Consider the following 21936-nt stretch of genomic DNA (forward strand, 5'->3'; position numbering starts at 1 on the left):
GCCATCAGATGGCTGAGGCTGGTAATCAGGAGGGAAAAGCCTCTACGTCCCTGCAAGGTCCTCTCCCAGCTCCTTCTCTGGCCCCATCCCTGGCACCCCCCGCCACCACCACTCCTGCCTCGCTGGCCTCCTTGCTGTACCCTGTACCTTTCTTGGCACAGAGCCCCTCAAAGTCACTCCTCTACCCACCTTCTCTTTGCTCTAAGCCCCTTTTCCAGTGAAATCTTTGACTGTCCTATCTCAAATTGTAATCATGTCCCCCTATACATACCCTACCTACCCTCTTCCCCAATTTGCTGTTCCCCACAATCCTTAGGACCTTCTAACACAGTAAGTATCACACTGATTGCTTTCTTTGTTTTTTGTTTTTTTGTTTTTTTTTTGAGACAGAGTCTCACTCTGTTGCCCGGGCTAGAGTGAGTGCCGTGGCGTCAGCCTAGCTCACAGCAACCTCCAACTCCTGGGCTTAAGCGATCCTCCTGCCTCAGCCTCCCAAGTAGCTGGGACTACAGGCATGCGCCACCATGCCCGGCTAATTTCTTTCTATTTTTAATAGAGACAGGGTCTCGCTCTTGCTCAGGCTGGTCTTGAACTCCTGACCTCAAGCAGTCCTCCCATCTTGGCCTCCCAGAGTGCTAGGATTACAGGTGTGAGCCACCACGCCTGGCCTCACGCTGATTTCTTTTGCTTATTGTCTGATTTCCACCTCTGCTCTACAAAGGCAAGGATTGGGTAGTGGTGTTCACTGCTGTGGCCCCAGCACCTAGAACAATGCCCGGCTCCCAGGTGGCCCTTGATAACTACGGTACACACTGCCTGGGATGGGTACGCTTGTAGCTCTGACTTGGGCAGTGCAAAGGCAATATATGTAATCTACACGTTTGTACCCCTGTAAAATTTTGAAATGAATGAATGAATGAATGAAGTGAAAAGTGTCAGTCAAGCCCCTAAAACATAGCCCCACCTGGAATCCTGAAAGTGGTTTTGGCCATTGAACTTCAAGGAAAGCAGCAGACCTTCATTGTGGGGCAGGCCCTCAAGGCCTTGGGACCAGTACCTCTATAGCCACTGTCTTGTTTAATAGTGCATGTCACTGGTCTTGGCCCTATGCATGCATCTCCCCTATTAGGCTGAGGGCCAGGGCAGTGTTTTGCTTGTATTCATGTCCCTACAGCATACGGTAGGAAAGCAGTAAAAGCTGCATGGCTAAATGAATGGATGAGTTTCACGAGTCTTATGCTCTTCAAACATTTACGGAAAAGTTATACTAAAAAGGTAGCTGAAATTGTCGGTAACTCCCAGTTAGGTGGAAAATGACATAACAATAAAAGCCAGGATGTTACCAGCAAATTTATTACATTTTAGGGTCCAAAAATAAGCCTGGGAAAAGACGGGAAGTAACACTGTGCCCTCCCTTATCCCTTCCTAGTCTCTTTCTTATCCAGCCTGATTAAATTATGGCAGGGAGACTGGCCAGTTGTAACAATGCCACATCCCTAACACAAACTTAAACTTTTCACCTAGAGGAAGTGCTCTTATTTTTATTACACGATTAACCTTCATGAACCCAAAATTTAGATTTCGGTAAGGTATATTTTTAGGAAGAGCTCATAGATTTTTTAATTCCTCTCTTGTACCGCTGTGAACAAGCAGCTTAGTGTGCCAAATGTTTTCCTTTAGGAAGTAAATTCTAGTTCCCAGCTACGCATCAGTTGTATTCTTTCACCAAGTATGGTAGTTCCTTTAGGTTTCTGATCATTTTGAGAAGCAACAACAGGACATGGACAGACTTGTAGCTTTACGAAGTTAACAAATAAGCATAAATCTATTTTGCCCAAAAGACAGGAGAAAATACAGAGACAAGAGAATTGCCTTCTGACCACAATGAATTAGTCAACTGTGACGAGCCAGGGTGAGCTGGGAGGTTAGCCCTACGGCAACAGCATTTATTCCAGCTGTGATTTACATCAACCAGGTAACTCTGCCTTCCTAAAACCTTCATGAGGCATGACGACTGCCTGCTCTGACATCTGTCCCCGTTGCAGATGTCCTCAAGTCAGGAAACTGGACTTTTCACAAAACCCAAAAAGAAAAAGCCCTTTGCAATGTGAAATACAATTTCTCAGAAAGAATAGTTGGTAACTTTGTCCTGTTCTGGATTAGTGGTTCAGAGACATGGCGAGTTATTTAGCAGGTACCTGAGGAGTCACTGGTTTCACTGGCATCTGAGCCAATCTTGTTACACATGAACAGTGTGACGTTTAATAATATCCTTAATAATCACTGTACTGTTTACAAAGCACCTTTACATACTGTTAGTGGTGTTTAGTGAGCAACTTCTTTTGGTAGCTGAAGGCCACGTTTCAAATCTTCTAGTCTCACACTCTATCAAAATCAGGACAATTTTTCAGTGAGTGCTAGGTATCAAAACCTCTAAGCTTCTTCCCTTTTGCAAGTAATCCTCCGGGAAACATTTACTTCAGAGTTTATCTACAACTCTCTACAGATCCACTATAACCTATCACGGAGTTCTTGTGTATATAATCCCACTCCATCCATTCATTTATTTTATATGACAAATACTTATTGAACAGATATCCCACTATGTGGTGTAAGATATTTTGCTGGTCACAAAGAATAAAACAGAGCCCTTACTTTCAAGCATACCAAGAGAAATATACAAATGACTACCATACACGGCCAGGCACGGTGGCTCATGCTTGTAATCCTGGCACTTTGGGAGGCTGAGGAGAGAGGATTGCTTGAGCTGAGGAGTTCGAGACCAGCCTGTGCAAGAGCAAGACCCCATCTCTACTAAAAATAGAAAAATTAGCCAGGCGTCATGGCACATGCCTGTAGGCCCAGCTACTTGGGAAGCTGAGGCAGGAGGATCGCTTGAGCCCAGGAGTCCGAGGTTACAGTGAGCTATAATGACACCACTGCACTCTACCCAGGGCGACAGAGCGAGACTGTCTCAAACAAAAAACAAAATGACTACCATGCAAGGCAGAGTGTGGTAAGTATTACAAGAGAGATGTAAAGTGTAAAGTGTTGTAAGTGAGATTTATCACAGGGAGCGATCACATCAGGTTTGGGGATCAGAAAAGACCTGCTGGATGTCGTGGCATTTGACCTGGTCCCTGAAGAATGGTTAGCGAAGGGGAGGCAGAGAAGGGGAGGGGGGCATTCCAAGAAAAAGGTACAGTGTGAGCAAAGGTATGAGAAGAACACAGGGCCTGCTCAAGAAGCAGGATGCAGCCAGAAGGGAGGGGGGGTGTCAGGGGGGAGTGACAGAAGCATATAAGGAAGTGGTGGGACCCAAAGCTAGAAAGGCAAGGAAAGCTACAGCATGAAGGACCTTTTCACAATTGGTGCAAAGAAAGAGTGAGATCAGAGCAATGTGAGCAGTGACAAGAAGGGTGGATCTCAGAGGAAGAGTCTGGAGGCAAGGAGATATCCCAAAAGGGTACCCACAATTGTCCAGATGAGACATTAAGGAAAGACTGAATGAATTAAAGGCAGTGGCAATGGGTGTGGAAAGGAAAGACTAGATGTAAGGGACAAGGGACACTGTGGAACAGGGCTGAAAGGGCTGATTAGATGGAAAGGAGGGGAAGGAGCCAACGATCTCTCTGAGGTTGTGAGTCTGGGTGAGAAGGAAAATGATGGAGAATTTGGGAGGCAGAGCTAGCGTGGAGAAGAGTGACACTTTATTTTGGACTTTACAATGAGCTGCTTCTGAGATGTCAATGGTGAACCTCCTTTAATGGGATCCAAGAGTATTGAGAGAGAACGAGAAGACTATGGTGGAATCCCATTTGTGGGTATTCTCGCCCTGCAACCTAACCCTAGCCTCCCTACCTCAGACACACCACTGGGAGGATCAAACTTCAAAAGTTCAAAATGGTGCAACTGAAGAGCCAAACATGGCAAATTCGGTGGCCCACTTGGCCCACATCTCACGAGTTCCTGGTTCACAGCTTGACTTGTGGTCACCATTCTCCCTTTGCTATATTTTCCTTTTACTGAACAAACTTCTAAATGGTTGAAAACTTATTCAGACAATCACTGGCCATTAGTCACGGCCAGAGGCAAGGGGCTGATAACAACCTGGAGTGAAGTCTTTGTGGATTTATCAGTGGTTTCGTCTTAATTTTTTTACATTTTCCCTTATGCCTACTACTCACAAATTAATACACTGCCAGTTTTTTCTCAATATAATTTTGTCAGGCCACCAGTCCCTCTGCCAACAATTTCTCCTGAGTAAGTCCAACTGCAAGATTAAGGCATCTATTCATGCACTGTGATATGATGTGATTCAATGTTGAGCTCTCTGGAGTATTTCTTGTCCTATGTACTCTTGCCAGAAAAAAGCCAGTACAGCTTCAGCCATCTCATGTTCCTGTCAATCTTTAAGGTGGGAAGAGTTACTTTTTCCTACTGACAAGTCCAATTTTGCAAAGTCACTGCTTAAATGTCACAATTCATGGCATACGCATCAAAGAGTAAAACGAGGGCGCACCCCCAGAACCCCATGAGGGGTGACTTGGTCATGCAAAGTCCAAATGAAAACAGACCTAAAATTATGTCTCCCCAAAGGGCCTCTGAATCTCATAGCAAATGAAAGGGTGGCTATGAAAAGAGGAAGACTCGTTACAGATGAGGTAAGATACACGAAATAAAAAACCTTGTAAACAGCCAAGCACCCTGAAATATTAACTAACTCTACTGAAGACCTGTACATTTCACAGTTGACCAGGGCTTAGAAGGTTTCCTTATGACATTCACACAGAGATTAAGAATTTAAGCACGTGCCATGGCCTCTGTCATTTGATTTTGGTAATGTCGTTCAGTGATTAGTAACAGTTTTAAATGCCTGCTGTCCCCAAGGTCTGCCCCTTCCTGTGTTGCTACACTCTTCCCAAGATGTAAGAACTATCCCAACCACATCCTATAGACACTTTTATGGGTCTCCAACCAGAAATCACTAACACAATAACACTGAACAAATGAGTATCAGAGCAAGCCACTGGGATGATCTCAGATTAAAAAGAAAAACAGAAGTGACGCTTAAAAGAGAAAATAAACAGAAAAGTAAAAGAAGAAAAGAAATAGAAACCAGAAAGAATTTTAGAAGGAAATATATAATACAAATACAGATTCTCAGATCAAAGGAAAATGACTGTTTCATGAAACCGAGAAGCTGGTAGGGATAAATCTTTGTCGTATTTTAGATGTTAAAATTCTCTTCCAGTCTATTTCTACCACCCACTTGTGATATATCTGTTTTATTTCCATGTTGCCATGTGCCATGACTCAAAACACCCTTTCAATAATGCTAAGTCCTGGCATTCACCAAGCCCACCTGTTATGAACATTTCAAGCCACTGATAGATGCTTGAGGGCTAAACATTCCATGACCCTATTTTACCATTTACCCAGCTGATTAATATCCAGAACGGGAAAGAAGAACAAACCAAATAAGCTTCCATCCATATCTTTATTCTTATTACTGATAACTAAGAGCGACTGCCTTGATCAGAGGTGTTACCGTAATACTTCATGAGCCCTGTTTCCTGGTGTGAACCATCAAGACTAGTAGTATACAATGCCTTCATTTACCAAATGACTATAATTAATACATTACTTTATTATGCATTGGTATTCTCAAACCCCAAACAGGGATAGCTCTAGAATTCAAGGTCAAAGTTGCAAAGACTGAGGAGTGGTTCTCTGGGTTCTGCACTTAACATCGTGCAGGGCAGTGGGAGTGTGAGCATGATACGAGGAAAGAGACCAAGCAGTGACCTGGATGTCTCTCAGGAAGTCCATATTTTGTTAGGCAACAGAGTCAACTATTTTGATAGCAGGGGCAACCCAGGTTTCCAGAGGACTGAAAGTACCTAAAGTGAAACCTCCCTTGGCCTCCATCTGCCAAGTTTCCTTGAGGGCCATTATTTGTCAGCCCGAGCAACATCTCAGTCCAGATCCCACACAGCAGTACTTACGAGCAGACCGAGGAGAGTGGGGGCTACAGCGATTCACGTCTGAGAAAGCAAACATGAATAACTTTCTGCAGAAAGAGTGTTTCTGTTGTGCCAGGACAGGCACTATTTTTTTTTTTTTTAAAGTCAGTGGCAGGACCAGAGTGATCTTGTTGGTGTGTGGTCTGCCATTAAATTACTACCACAAATGGTAGTTTGGCTTCCTTGTTTGTCCATCTGTACATGGTGAGGACAGAGCATAGGCTCCTCCAAAAGTTGGAGAGGCTTGGAGGACCTGAAGATAAAGTGGGTCAGATCTGTACCTGTTCCTACCTTCATAAAGACTGCATAATGATAGAGTTGGGCATGGTCTTAGATACCATCTAGGCCAAACCACCTCGTTTTACAGATGGGAGAGGCCCAAAGATGGAAAGATGACTTGCTTCCCCTGGAGTTAGCAGTGGCTCCAGGTCTAGAACGTGGGTGTCTGGACTCCCAAGGCACTGCTCCTTGCACCGTATCAATCTGCTTCCAGCAAGGGATCTTTACTCGTGACAGTGTCAAACTTGGGAATGTAGTGTATGGTTAATGGTCCCTCAATTTTGGTAGTCATCAATGGAGGCTAATCTGGGTCATAGCCTCTGAGACCAAAGGGATAGTTGTGTGACTTATAGATGATACACTTTGTAGATTCTTTTGTGCTACGACAAAAGTCTAATCAAAGAAACCATAAACTGCAGCTGAGATAACTTGGAAGCTGTAGTCCATACAGAGCTGAGAGAGATAAGGACTAGGTTGGATGGGGAAGCAGAGAGTCCACCTAAAACAGCTCACACTTAAGGAACAAGAGTGAGTGATTTCAAAGCTCTTAAAGTCAAGCAATATGTTCACCATGCCAGGCAGCGAGTACATGAAATAGAATGACAGGAGCACAAAGTCCGGTGAGTAGAATGCGAGGAAAGTCTGCAGCTAGAGTGGCAGAAGCCACCAAAGGACACACACTCAGAAAGATCACATCGTACTCACCTCAAAGCCCAGCCCTTCCTGCTCATTTTCAAGAAGTGTGATAATCAAAGAGAACAAACAGATGAAGTATCTACCTAGTATAAACAAGACAAGATTGCCTAAGATACCGAAAACAATTCAATGAAATCCTGATAAAATAGTTTAGACTGGGCCTTGACTGTTTGAAGGCTTCCATGAAAAAAATTCAAGGCTTAATTTTATATGAGATTGGTTGTACAATTAACATTGTTAATTCTAGGACGAATAATATGAAATCTGTCCTGAGCTTAATATGGGCATATCTATTCTATAAAGTTTCAGGAGAATACAGTGTAGTGGTTAAGAGCATGGACTCTGGAGCCAGAATGTCTGGATTAGAATCCTGCCTCTACCACTTACTGGTTGTATGACACTGGCAAGTTTCACCTAACTTCTCTGTGACTCAATTTGCTCATCTGGAAAATGGGGACAATAAGAGTACCTAAGCAACAGGGTCATTGTGACAAAGTAGTAAATATTTATAACAATTAGAACAGTGGCTGGCACACAGTGAGCACTATGTTTTATTTATTCAACTACACTCTAAAAATGTGGCTGTCCCAAGCAGCAGATTCCTGTAAGTAGAATTTATCTTCAAGTTTACCAATTCACAGCGGATATGCGGAAAAGAGATAAGAGATCAGGATCTTGGCCAAGAGCCCAGCTGCAAGGACCATGGGCCTGAGAATGATTGCAGCAGCAGAGAGCAAATCTCAGAGGCCTAGGAACTCAGAGGAATCAGCCTCTGGCAGCAGGACAGCCCAGTAGACAGAGCTGTATACTCAACACGGGCAAGGAGGGTTTATGAACAGATGCTAGAGACCTAGGGAGAACAAAGCTCAGTTCTTTTGATCCTCTAGTGAAAGACCAAATACATCTATGTCACCTGCCCAGTCTTGGGGTGGGTAAAAGTCTTCCCTACGTTCTTACTACCTCTGGCCCAGTTAGCTCAGTGGATGATTAGACCTTTTCTGGCTAGAGTTAATAGATTTTCCAATAGAGCCTAGGGTTTGCCTATAAGCACTAAGTAACAAGCCAGGCCACCATCAATTCAAATCTCTGACCTTAACTTGGCCCGTAAAGGCCAACAACGAAAAGAGGCTACTTATATCCATCACGCAGCTCCACTCAGAATGCAGATTAGTTTTGTATTATGTGAGTTAATTCTGAATAAATGCTAAGGACATCAAGGAATCTGAAAGACCCTGTCTTGTCAGGCGACTTACAGGAAGAACTCAGCAGCCCAGGTGCGATAAGGTTGTTTGTGCTGACACAGCTTGGGTGTGTACCAGGGGTGGCACCAAACATACACCATCTACCCTATTCTTAACCAAAGATACCATTGTGGTCAATCCCCCATACCCACCCCAAGATGAATTCAGGTTAAAGCTCCTGGAGTTGGGAAGAATGTCAGAAGACTATTATCAAACCGACCTGTGGACAGGCCAGATGCTATGATGGCAATTGTCCTGCTGGACAACCTGTAACGACCCAGCACCTATGAACAGTTAGTGACTAGGGGAGGGGAAGCTATATTGTCAGGTCCACAGATCTCGCTGCAGAGCCCCAAAGCTAATCCCCTCCTACCAGGAAGGGCTCCTTAAACCCTGTGACTCAGCTCACCCCAGGAGAACACAAGGAAGGGACAGGGGAAGCTAATTGGCTAGGGAGGCAGTATAGCAGAAGGGACAGCTCTGGGGTCAGCTGTGAGGAGAGAAAAGGCACACTGGTGCAAAAGATTCTCTGAGGCTCCGCAGCCTCCTCTCCTAGTGGCAGGGCCTGGGCAAGGCCTGTAGCCACAATACCTCAATCCTATGTCATTGAAAATTATTTAGTTATTTTACTTAAAATTCTATCAATCAGGGCTTCATTCGGGTTAACAACATTGCCTAATAAAATGAAAAGATCCCAGTGATCTTTTCATTTTATAAGGGGAGGACATAAAGTCCTCTGGCATTATCAGTGATAATATGTGAAATATTTTAGAATGGAAATATTTCTTAGGTGGAAACTTAAGTAAGTTGTTTATTGTTTTTCATGTCCACAGTTATGCTTGAAGTTTCCATGTTCATGACTTCAAGTTGTTTTTTATTTTATTTATTCAGATACAATTTATACACCACAAAATTCTCCATTTCAAAGTGTACAATTCAGTGGTTTTTAGTATATTCATAAGGTTGTACAACCATCACCACTATCTAATTCTAGAACATTTTCATCAGCCCAAAAGGAAGCTCTTAGACACTCCCCATCTCCCACCCCCTGCCAACCACTAATCTACTTTCTGTCTCTTCTAGCAATGGAATCACACAGTATGTGGCCTTTGTGGCTGGTTTCTTTCACATGCCGTAATGTTGCAAGGTTCACCCACATTATAGCACCAGCACTTCATTCTCCTTTAGGGCTGAATAATACTCCATTGTGTGGACAGATACACCACATAGTGTTCATCCATCCATCGGTTGATGCGCATTTGGGTTGTTTCTACTTTTTAACTGTTATAAATAATGCTGGTGTGAACATTCCTTTTTGTGTGGATTTATTTCATTTTAAAATATGCATTTCTGAAGAGGTACAAAAGAGTATACAGAGAAAAGTCTTCCTGCCCTGCCCATCCCCAGACATCCACTTCCCCCCTCCACTGATAACTAATGATACCAGAGTCTTCTTTATGCTTCCAGAGATACTGGGCATATAAAAAATGGTAGCTGTATATACTTTTTCTTTTTCCTTTTCTAAAAAAAAAACATAAATGGTGGGATACTATGCATAGTCTTCTGCACCTTGCTTTTTCTGTTTATTCTATTGCTATTTCTATTTACTTATATTTAGAGAATTTTCCATGTCAGTACATAAAGAGCTTCCACTTTTTATACATGTACATAGTATCTACCTGTGTAGATATACCACCATTTACTTAATCAGTGCCTTACTGACAAACATTTAAGCTGTTTCTAACCTTTTGCTGTTGCAAACAATGCAGTAAAGAGATATATACGTTTTTAAAAGACAGAATGAACCAACTAAAAAATCTAGTAAGTTTGTTTAATCAGATTGCCTTCCTCTCACACCCAAAAGAGGTCAGCTACATTAAAGGAATGGGAGTTTTGATTTAGAAGGAAAGGGAGAGAGAAAAAAGTTAAACGATGAAAAGATCTCAAGTGGACCACGCAGCACTCACCAAAGCTTACTGAAATGGCAGATTCTTTTTGTTCATGCAGAGAAGATGCCATCTGGAAATCCCATGCCAACTATGCTAAGGTCACCCTTAACTAATAAACCGCCCGGAGAGGAAGTGACTTTTGATTCCAAGTCCAGTGCTCTTTGTACTGAAAACCACAATGAATTAAAAAATAAACTTAGCAAAATGCTTATAGTGACACTGTACACAACATATGCTCATGTAGAGCCACGCCACGACAGGTTAGTGGCAATGGAGGATCTACTTCCCAAAATTAAGGAGGCACTTTAGTGTTCATCAAGTCTCTAGGCTGAAAAGCTATAAAGTACATATGGTATTTGACTTTCAAATGTTCATGTTGTCTTCTTTATCTATTTTAAAAAATGAAAGGTGGCTTCTCAGCTGGGGATTATAATGAAGCAACCTGAGCTGAGCACAAACCCTTCTGGACGATTAGACTGGCAACATGTCATTGATGCATACCACCAGGGAAGTGCGCAGCTCTGAGTCACAGATCTGACCTTAAAACTGCATGCTGGGAAAACAAAACACCATCCTCGTTCGTTACATAAATCTGTCAGGGATTCTTCAACTATATCTGTATCCGAGTTTTAAATTCACCCCGTAATTATTTCTTCTTTAAAGCAGAAGAGTAGCTTGACATCTGTAGTCTCAAAGGTCAGTCTTTTCTGAAATGGGCACTTGTTTTCTTAAAGGTCACATAACTAACCGAAGCCAGGTGACCCATGTTCTATGGCTATTTGTCACTGACTTCCCAACTCAGAATACACCTCCCTGTTTCTATAGATAAACAAGGAAAAGAAATGTCACCAGCACCTCCACACCAATGTCACAGCGAACGTTTAAAAAAATTAACTCTGGATCTCAGGAAAGGGGTTGATGTTTATAAATCTGTTTATTATACGCAAACCATTTTAAAAGTAAGTATACTAGCTATTAATATTATTGTTAGATGTTAAAACAAGGATGCCCAGTTGTGGTGTTGGGGCAATTCAGTATGACAAGCCAAAAGTATTATAAGAATTGCAAAACCTAATTAATTTTAAGTCCCTTCTAACTGTCTACTCATTTGATGTCACAAATAAATGCTAAAGCCTATATATTAATATAAATTATCATATTGGGCTAGGAAATGTACAGAGGAGATTAATTTAGGAGTTGTGAAACGCGATATTTAATTTTCAAACACTTTTAGGAAGTTGAAAATCAATTAAAAGTTAACTTCATAAAATTAAATTGAGATAACAGTATAAAAGTTAAATTAATTTTAAGCTTTCATTTAATGAAAATAGCAGTGAATGTTTTGTCGACTTCGTTGCGTTGTAATAGAAGGAAAGAGCACTAGACTCAGAATCAAACACCCCGGCTGCAATCTCTGACTCTGCTGAGCTGCTTACTAGCCAAGTTAATTTTTCTTCCTCATCTACGAAATGGGGATATTAATACCTGTCTTAATTTCCCTATAGAATTGTTTTAGGAACAAAATTAAACAGTGTCTAAGTACTATGTAAAGTGAAAAATAATATAAAAGATTTGTAAAAGAAAATTTTATATATATATATATATATATATATATATGTAAAAATCAGGTTTTGTACCTAAGTAGGTAGTGTATTCTGATTTTTTCAAGTGGACTTAATTTTTCACATGGCTCACACAATTTTTGCAACCAACACACACAGACACACACACACACACACTTATCATACACCATAAAATCTAGGGGCAGATCACTGTGAAAAGACTAGCAATCTCCATGATAGGGATTCTCTCTCTTTCATGTCAGCCCAACTTTTTAAGGAATCAGCATTTAGAAAACAGTAATATGGGTATTTTAGTTTTACTTAGAGTCTAGCTATTTAATCCTCTTGTATTTGGTTAGTATTTAATTCTTTTCAAAGGCACAAGGAGCTGGGAACAAATGTATAATAAGCAAGCTCCATAAAATCTTGGTTCTTTGCTTTGATCTAAAAATCAAAAGCATACTCCTCTGCATATCTGTACAGAGTATTTTTGTTTGCTTTAAGTAACTGACATGGTTTATCCTATATTCTTTACAAAGAAAACAACTTGGAAATCCCTCAACAAGAGAAAAACTAAGCCAAGGTTAATTATAAGACTTTTATTTGGGGAAAATTAAATAAAATAAGAAACACTTTTTATTTCTGTCGTTTAAAGGGCTGTAGATTTAGTAAGGACTTGAAGAAGTGAGTTTATCCCTTTGTAACACAGCCAAGACAAGGGTTTATTTTCCTACTGTTATGATGGTAACTTAGAACACACAGGACAACAATATCAAATATCAATTCCCTCCAGAGATGTAACTTTCTAAATGTAGTAATTACTAATTTGTCAAGATTATCATTCAGCATACAAATACTCCCTACATAATAATTTGAACTTCCGTGCCACCTTCTATATCAAGTCTTCAGATGCTATCAAATATAAAGCAGGGACTGTTTCCATGAAATAAGACTACAGGTGTTATAGATGGATAAACTGAGACATGAAAAAGATTAAGTGTCTTGCCTTAAGAGGGGGTGAGGTCAAACTAAGAATAGAAGCTCAAGTACTGTCACCTGTCTTAAGCATAAATCTAGAAAACTTTCCACCTTCCCAGTAGCCATAAGTACAAAGTCTAATCAATGTTTATGTATTTTAAACATACATTTTGCAGTAAGAAAATTAATCTTAATTAAGGGTGGTACCATACATATGAACTACAGAAGATAAAGCATTCAAATGCAAAACACCTTTCTTCAAATAAAATTAGATCTGATTAGAAAGCCTAATGTTAATATGTAAACGTTAATAAAATATTCATAAACTTGAGCTATAACTAGATATACTTTTAAACTCAACTATTACACTATATACAGTAAATCAGTTTTATTATTGGTGATTATGAAATAATCACAGGACAAGTAAGTCACATTCCGAGATCAAAGAGCAAGCTAGTGGTAGAGGAATCAAAACCTTTGCAACCTAATAGTCACTTCCAAGACTAAAGGGCATGTTATTCCATCATACCAAGGAGATTTTATGGATTTTAAAGAATCATATGTCTGCCTAAAGGGGCTGGAAAATTTCTTGCAACTCCCTATATGTAGGTTTTTAAAATTTAATGTTCTACGGACACATTTTACATATATCTAATGACCGAGTTTTCCACTCACACCCCCCCCAACGAATCCTTGCCCTAAAGTTTTTCTGTCCTAACATTTTGTCCTTATACATTAAATTTTCTTGGACCATCCAGAGATTGGGAACATAGCAGAGATCTTTTTCTGCCCAAGCAAAAGCAGCTGGAACTGAAGTGAAAAGTGCAGGATTCGCTCCTATAGGGAGTGGGAAAAACTGCTTGGAAATGCTTTTAAGGGATCTCCTGCCAGCTAACTCAAGAGTGCTAGTGAAGACTTCCAGAAGGAAATACACCCAGCCAAGCCCCTGGGCCAAGGGAGAGTGTTTGGACACAATTCTGGGGATTGAGAATAAAAGGGAACAATAACACAGCTTTGCAAGAACATAGGGAGCGCTTTCCACATAAACAGGGGCAAAAGCCATACACTGGAACCTTTCATCTCCATCCTGTTGTCTCTGTTCAAATTGTAAAAAGAGTGGGTTTTTTTTTTTAATAATTTGCACTTACCATCTTGACACCAGGGTTGGGAATCAGATCCAGTATAGACCAATTTACTCCTCAAGTAACTGCTCCCTATACCTTCCAAATGCAATTGATTTTGTGGGAGTGACCAACACTCTATAACACTTTTAAAGATGATCCTGCCTCTCTGTAAGAACTGGAAGTTACTTGGCTCCTGCCTCTGATGAAAATAAAATTTATAACTGTATCCCACCCCTTTATTGGTGGTCAGCAATGCCTAAGTCACAAAAAAAGTTCCAATTTAAAAATAAGCCAGTATTTTTTTCCAACTCCATGCCAGAATTCCAGAATACCTGTTACTTTTAAAATAAAGCTCCTAAATTTTTTCCCCAGTAAAACTGGGGCATTTATTTTACATCTTCTTTCACAACCTCCTATGCCAAGTTAGGCACATTTGTGTAATGTTCAAAAAGCTAGACTCCAAGGATATAAAATATATGACGTTAACTAGTGAAATCTACATTCACTTTGAAATGCAACCAAAAATAAGATGTATTGATGAATGGATACAGAGGTGGATAGATATCTGATAAAACAAGTAAAATGTTGTTGATGGTAGACTCTAGATTACGGGCATACCAGTGGTCACTGCAAAATTACTTCAACTTTGAGAATCTTCTTAATAAAATGATAGGAGGAAAATAAAACGGATAAGCAAAACCTTAAAAATCGACTGTGACTACACACAAGCAGGTACTGGCTTCCAAAAACGTATTTCAGTCTATGGACACAGAATCTGGTACAATCTGGAATGAAGAAACAAAAGTGAGTACCACAGACTCCAAATGAAAGAAATCTGCCAAGCCCATTTTAGTAAGGTTTTCAGGCATAATCAGAGAAGCCCTGAAAATCTCACAACGAGATGCAAATATTGCACACATACATTTTCAGACTTGTGTTGAGCAGTATGGGCTATGGGCCAAGAGAGACCTTTTTTGAAGGTTCCCTAATCCATTCACACAGCCCCATCGGAGGGACAACACTGAAGCCAGACTCCAGCCTGCTAACCATCTCTCCCCTTTTATGGTCGTTTCAAGTTTAAAGCATATACTCATCTGTTTCCAGATTCCTAAAGGTATCAGAAAAAAAATCTAAATATAACAGATGGATAAGTGCTCATGGTAACTGGAAACCAAAATGTAACTTCAGCTTTCACAGGCCAATGTCTTAACACCCATGGCTTTAGCGTAATGGCCCCGCTGTAGATCTTTTGTCTTTATTCCCACACAGAAATATTACCCTGACTTTGATGGATGACAGATAAGTGTTACTCAAAATTTTATTTTAGGCTGACATGAATAACCTTTACTTATTTTAAAGTCAATCATTCAGTGTTATCCAGGATGTTAAAATTTACTATAAAACACAGTTTATAGTATATACTATAAAACACAGTGTCTGTTGTTTATTAGTTTTTTTAATAGTTCAATACACTTTTGAAAATCTAATTCAAATGTGGGTGAAGCCTCTGAAACTCTTCTATGAATTGTGGGGTTCCACGGAATATAATATGAAAACCACTAGGCTAGAAGGACTCAATTTGTACTCTTAGCGTTTATTAAACCCATGTCCTCTCTAGATTTCATGTATGAAAGTGGTATCACGTTGTTAACTTCCTGGTCCTGAATCTCTTTCTCCCCTTATAAGGCAAAACTCTAACCCTTTGCCTTACTGTCCTCACCCCCAATTCTCTAGTTTCATTCATATAAACAAGACCCTCAATTGTATTTCCTAGGCTGGCTTTCCAAGTCTCAACAGTATAAATAATTCAACCATGTAATGGGAGGGGGCAGCAATACGGATGTGTTTGTATACTTGCTGCTAGTTACAAACGGAAACCTCCCCAGAGTCTGAAAACTGAACATATTTTACATTCAAGTTACTACTTCTCCTTAGCCACCAGCAAAATAAATGTCAAGATCTCAACAAATCTGATAGCAGCTCTAAGAATGTCAAAATGGAAACCACATACTGATACGCAAGCTGAGGTATTTAGGGGTAAAGTGTACAGATGCCTGCAGCTTACTCTGAAATGCATCCAAAAAATTAAGATGGACCAATGAATGGATGGATATGTGATAAAGCAAATATAGTAAAATGTTTAATTGTAGGATCTAGATGGTAGAAATGTGAGTGGTCACTGTAATTTCAACTTGTCTGTTTGAAAAAATTCTTAACAAATGTGGGGGGAAAATGATGTCATGTTATAAATGAGGTAGGAGAGACTATTCCATTCAAGGATATCCTGCAACGATGTCAGGAATACAAATATTAGAGGAACAGGGAGTCAAAGATCCCGAGACTGTCCTGTACAATACTATGGTAATGCTTTGGTTTGTAATTTACACAATGTCTCTCATTTAATCACTTGTATCTCTAGTAAATGCCTACTAAATCTCTGGCACTAAATAATAAATGATATGAAGGACGTAAGAGGAAACATCAGGATTCTTGCTCCTCAGAAGCTTCATTTCCTGGGGAAAGCAGAGTACCATTTAGGACAGTAACCCCGACCAAACCCTTTACTCCTTAGTACCTTAGTGAGAAAGATGGAAAACGTCCATGAGAAGATCAAGAGTCAGGTCAAGATCCTGTGTAAAGTCTTTGAGGACTGACAGTTCAGAGGGCAGAGCTAGGAACATAAGGGCTGGGCTAAAATTATTGGAGCACATGGTACTGTTTTCCCAGTTCAAATCTGTCACCTGAGCCCAATACAAAGGGTGGAACTCATCCTCTCCAATTAGTCAGCATTTGAACCACTTTAGGGAGCTAAAGACACCATGGATTATGAATCCCCTAGCCTGCATACACTGACAACTACGTACACAAACCCTCACCATCATCCACAGTAAAAGCTCTATTGGTTCCGGGAAAGAAACACGTAGAATACCTTAAGTAAATTATGAATTCATAGCCCTATTAGAATGTGTAGAAAATAGCCATACTGCATACACTTATCACATGGTTTAAGAGATGTCCGCAGAGTCACAAAGACCACACATTCTTATCAAAGTACCCATGGACATTGCTTTTCTACTTAGGTGAAGAACTGTTAAAGAAACTGTCTGTTTATCCAGGAATTCGATATCCTTCAGTGAGAGAGGCTCTGCAAAGGGTGAAGCTTATCTGGCTGATAGGACAACGAGGCTAACATTCTAAATCTATTTTTATATATTTCATCCTTTTTTATTTTAAATTGATTTGATCCCTAGAACTATTTAAACGAAACTGAAATACTGGCAATGAAAGAAATAATGAAATACATAAATTATAACTATTATTAGCACTGTTCACCACACTGGGCTTTCAACATATAAGGTTGAAAGGATAATAATGATGATGATAATGATAATGATGATGATGATAAAAGTGCTGTTTCTTCTCAAGCTTTATTAAGGGCTTTGGGCCTTAACATCGCATTTTCCATAAAAGCTCTGACCTCAGCTATGCTGATCATACTGACCATAATAAAATTTGTATGATTTAGCTATGATCTTAATCTAATAAATTTTCTAAGTTCATGGTTATAAGATGTGAGAGTTAAGGTTTCAAATCCAGAGATTAAGGAGCATCCAACATTCATCTCACAAGCACGGATCTCATTTGCAAGTGAGCATCTGTTGTTGGCTTCTCAAGTCTTCGTCCTATTAATAGAAGAGTTGATGATGGACAAAATTTTAAAACAACTTCCATAACCACTGAGCTTTTAGAATGTTCAAAAATCTTAGTAAAAGCATTAAGTTTTCACAAGTTCCTATTGGCTTTGAACTGAACTTGATAATAGATCTGAACTCTAATGTTTTATACTTGAGGAGTAAGGATGGAAGGGCGCTTATGTTGCTTCCCTTGCCTCAGCCTCTGTGCAATACTTATTAATCATTTACTGTCTCCTTTGTTTTAGTTTTAAAGAAAATTCATATATGAGAATTTGTCACGATGATGAAGAAGATGAAAGGACTTGTAAATAGATAAATTATCCATGAGTAAAATAACACAGTATACAATAGCCTTAAAGAAAGTAAAGCACTCTGACTCAATTTTGAATAAATTATTAAATTTCATAAAATTGGAATATTTTTATAAGTCTCAAAACACCATATGAGAGAGGATAAAAAGTTCTAAGGGGTCATTTGAACCAACTGAAGTCCAAGATGGTTTGACTCTAGCTACCTTAGAGATCTTCATTTCACATCAATTGGGTAGAGATGAAACACTAGATTTGAATTTCAATGCCCAAACCTGACTTCTTCCATGTGGAACCCTGGTCACATTCAACCTTTATTGTGGACTTCCATGGCACAGTTCAATATACTTCAACTAAGAAATATGGTTTGAACATGTATATGCATGCAAATTTGTAATCCTATAATGAGTATAGGAGAGATACTTTCTAAAAATAAAAAAGTAATGTCCAATCAATGTTCCCATTGATTTAATATTCTTACAAAAGCTTCTCTTATAAAAAGTTCTCACAGAGACTTCATTCACATTAACTAAACAATATTTTATTTCGCTGAAAGGAAAATTGTCTCCTTGGGACATTAGTAATGTTTTGTGCATACGTGTGTGTTTTTCTACACAACATCTTGGTTTTCTTTACAAGTGAGAATCAAAGACTCTAGAGATTCCACTTTTCAAGAGTCCAGTTAGGATCCTTTTTGTAAGTGAAGCAGTTTCTCTCCTCAAGCGAAAATGAATTCCTTCTAAATCAGAGGCTGGGAAAAGTTAGGAGATGTTACAAGAGGTCAAAATTAAGTCCATTAAATCCCAGACCCAGATTTAGTCACCATAGAGACAGGAGAGATAAATAAACCAGTAACCTTAACAAATGTGCTGCACCTTTGCCAGACATATCTCTGACTTACCATTATTTTTACTTAAGTATCCAAACATAACTGACTCTGAAGACTACAAAACCAAACAGAACTAGGCCCAAAAGAAATACGAACACTCATTGAAGCAAAGGGCAGGCAAAAGCTCTCCATCCCCCTTGAAGAATTGCAACATGAAGCTCCAGAGGCAATGACATACGGAGAAAATATGTGGTACCAAAGCCAGGGGAAACCATGTCAAAAAAGAAAAACAGACATGAAGTAACTGACCTAATTAGAAGAAAAAAGTATACTTATAGCAGGAAAACAAGTATATCTGCAAGAGAGAATACAGCTGAAGGGGAGGGGGCCACTACAAGGAAGCCCACCACCTTGAAGTAAATTTTTGTTGCTTATCTAAATGAAATCAGAAGATGAAATGAGCATCACCCTTGAATTAAAGCTCCATTAAGATTCTCCTGGGCCGGGCGCGGTGGCTCACGCCTGTAATCCTAGCACTCTGGGAGGCCGAGGCAGGTGGATCGCTCGAGGTCAGGAGTTCGAGACCAGCCTGAGCAAGAGCGAGACCCTGTCTCTACTAAAAATAGAAAGAAATTATCTGGCCAACTAAAATATATATAGAAAAAATTAGCTGGGCATGGTGGCGCATGCCTGTAGTCCCAGCTACTCGGGAGGCTGAGGCAGAAGGATCGCTTGAGCCCAGGAGTTTGAGGTTGCTGTGAGCTAGGCTGATGCCACGGCACTCACTCTACCCAGGGCAACAAAGCAACACTCTGTCTCAAAAAAACAAAAAAAGATTCTCCTTAAGTGGACACTGGACCTTTAAACATGAAGATTCATTCCCTGCCTGGCACTGCTACACATTAATTAAAAGCTCTGAAACAAATATTTATCCTTGGTGTCATGTGGGATACGAAGATGCCTCTACCAACTACTAAAAACAAAAACAACAACAACAAAAATAAAACAGAAGAAAGAGAAATGGTGGCTCAGGATGATGGAAAAAAACAGGCAAGAAGGCGCTATAGCATCAGAACCCCATGTTTAGGCTGTAGACAGGGTCCTCATCATGTTTTGTAGTTACTTACTAAGCACCTACTGTGTGACAGACAAGAACATCCTACTCGTGATATGGTACCCTTTAAATTTAATAACTTAAGTAGGTAAAAGTAGAAGACTCTCAATCTCTAAGCGAGTATGTACATATGGTAAAATGTACAAATAACATAACATGAATAAAGCCTCAAGTAAAGTGATACTTACATTTGTCCACGTACCTTCTAGTTCTTGTCCATATGTACATATCACTTTGCATGGTTACAATCACAGCATATATATAATTTTGTATCCTGCATTTTTAGTAAGACTATATTATATAAATCTTTCATATTGTTTATGCAAGCATGAAAATTATAATTTTTAACAGATTCATGAAATTCCACTGCACATATGTATCATAATCTTAACTGAAATTAACCAAAAATATTTGTTGAATAAATGAACCATTTCTCTATTGTTAGACATTTAAATTCTAATTTTTTTGCCTTATAAATAATATTGTGATGAATACCTATAACCATAAAGCTTTTTTCTTCTTTTCTTACAACAATTTGTTTCTTAGAACATACTTCCCAAAATAGGATTGCTGAATTAAAGGGTACCAATCTTTGTGACTTTTGCCATATGTTGCCAAATAATATTTCCAAAGGCTTTGTACCAACTTACAATGCTACCAAGCAATGACTTAAGTGTATATCCATTTCAAGGAAAGCATATTAGCATCAGGTTTTCTTTTTGTAGTTTTGTTGATTTAACAGGTGAAAAGTGTACCTTGTTGATGTTTGAATATGCTTGTCTTTGCTTACCAGTGAGGCTGAACGTTTTTCCATGCATTTATTTACTTTGTGATATAACGTGATGGTCTTTTACCCATCTATGTACTGGAGAATTCAGTCAGTCAACAGTTATGAAGCATTTACCACATGCCAGGCCTGTGCATGCCTTTATTATTGTTTGTATGTATAAGCTCTGAGCATAATATAGAAATTAATTATCTTGTCATATGTGCCACAAATTTTTCCTGATGTGCTTCCCTTTTCATTTTAATTATATTCTTTCGCTGTAGGATTGTATATGTTTGAATCTGTTGACCTCTTCCTTTCTGACTTTTTCTATCATTTTATAGCTTACAAAGTTATCATATATCTAGGGATTTTATAATTATCCTATTTCCTGTGGTCTGATTTATAAGTTCTCTAAGAATCCCATAAATATATTCTCCTATAATTATAAAATTAAAAGCTATAATCCCTACTTCATGATTCTTGACCTTTACCGTATCTAGCTTTTTTATTAGAAGTACTTAATTTAAAACAAAGTTTTAAATAAAAAGTTAGATTTATCTTCTATATGTGCTATGTTGTATTAGAAATAATTGATTTGTCACCTACCTTGCTGCATCTTGAAGTGAACCCAGGTTTATCTGGGATGATTCAACCCAAAACAGCCTGGCTAAGGTCTCTTTATCCTTCTCAGGCAAAAGAAAATGTGAATGTTCTAAATATTAGAACCATCACTGCCTGACTGCTTTCTCTTAGGACTGCTTTAGGGTAAAGTCTTCTTGCTACTCAAAGAGAGGCAGGCTCTCAGATTAGCAGCAGTATAATCTGGTGCTTGCTGGAAATGCAGACACTCAGTCCCTACTCTAGAATCTGCACATTAAAGTGTGAGAAGCACCAAAGCGGACCACACGAAGCCTCCAGAAAAACACCCATACTTGTTGATGCTCCTTCTCTTAATTCGGTACCATCATCAGAAGGTACCTCTCCCCTGAAATGTCTACCCTCAACCCAAGCTGGTATTTTGAGAGAAAGGACGATCTTAAGTTTGCAACCTCAATTTTATCTAGACCTGGGGTTGAAAACTCACATGTCTATGAGAGCGAAACATTTAGATAATGGCAACCAACCCTTTTCGCTAGTATTGAGGACATTACAGAGACTGCTGGAGACAGAAGCAAAGTTCCTGCTCCATCTAAAAAAACAGCAGTTATTTGGCTCCAGCCTAGTGTAGCCAGACTCAATATTGCCAGATCTTCTGATATTTCAAGAGAAGCTGAAAAATCTGGATTTTTCAAAATGTGAAATCTCTCAATTTTTAAATGCTGGCAATTAAAATTTTAAAAGAATACTTCTGTGTGCCAGATCCAGC

Source organism: Eulemur rufifrons, chromosome 30, assembly GCF_041146395.1.
Source record: "Eulemur rufifrons isolate Redbay chromosome 30, OSU_ERuf_1, whole genome shotgun sequence".
NCBI classification, from domain to species: Eukaryota; Metazoa; Chordata; class Mammalia; order Primates; family Lemuridae; genus Eulemur; species Eulemur rufifrons.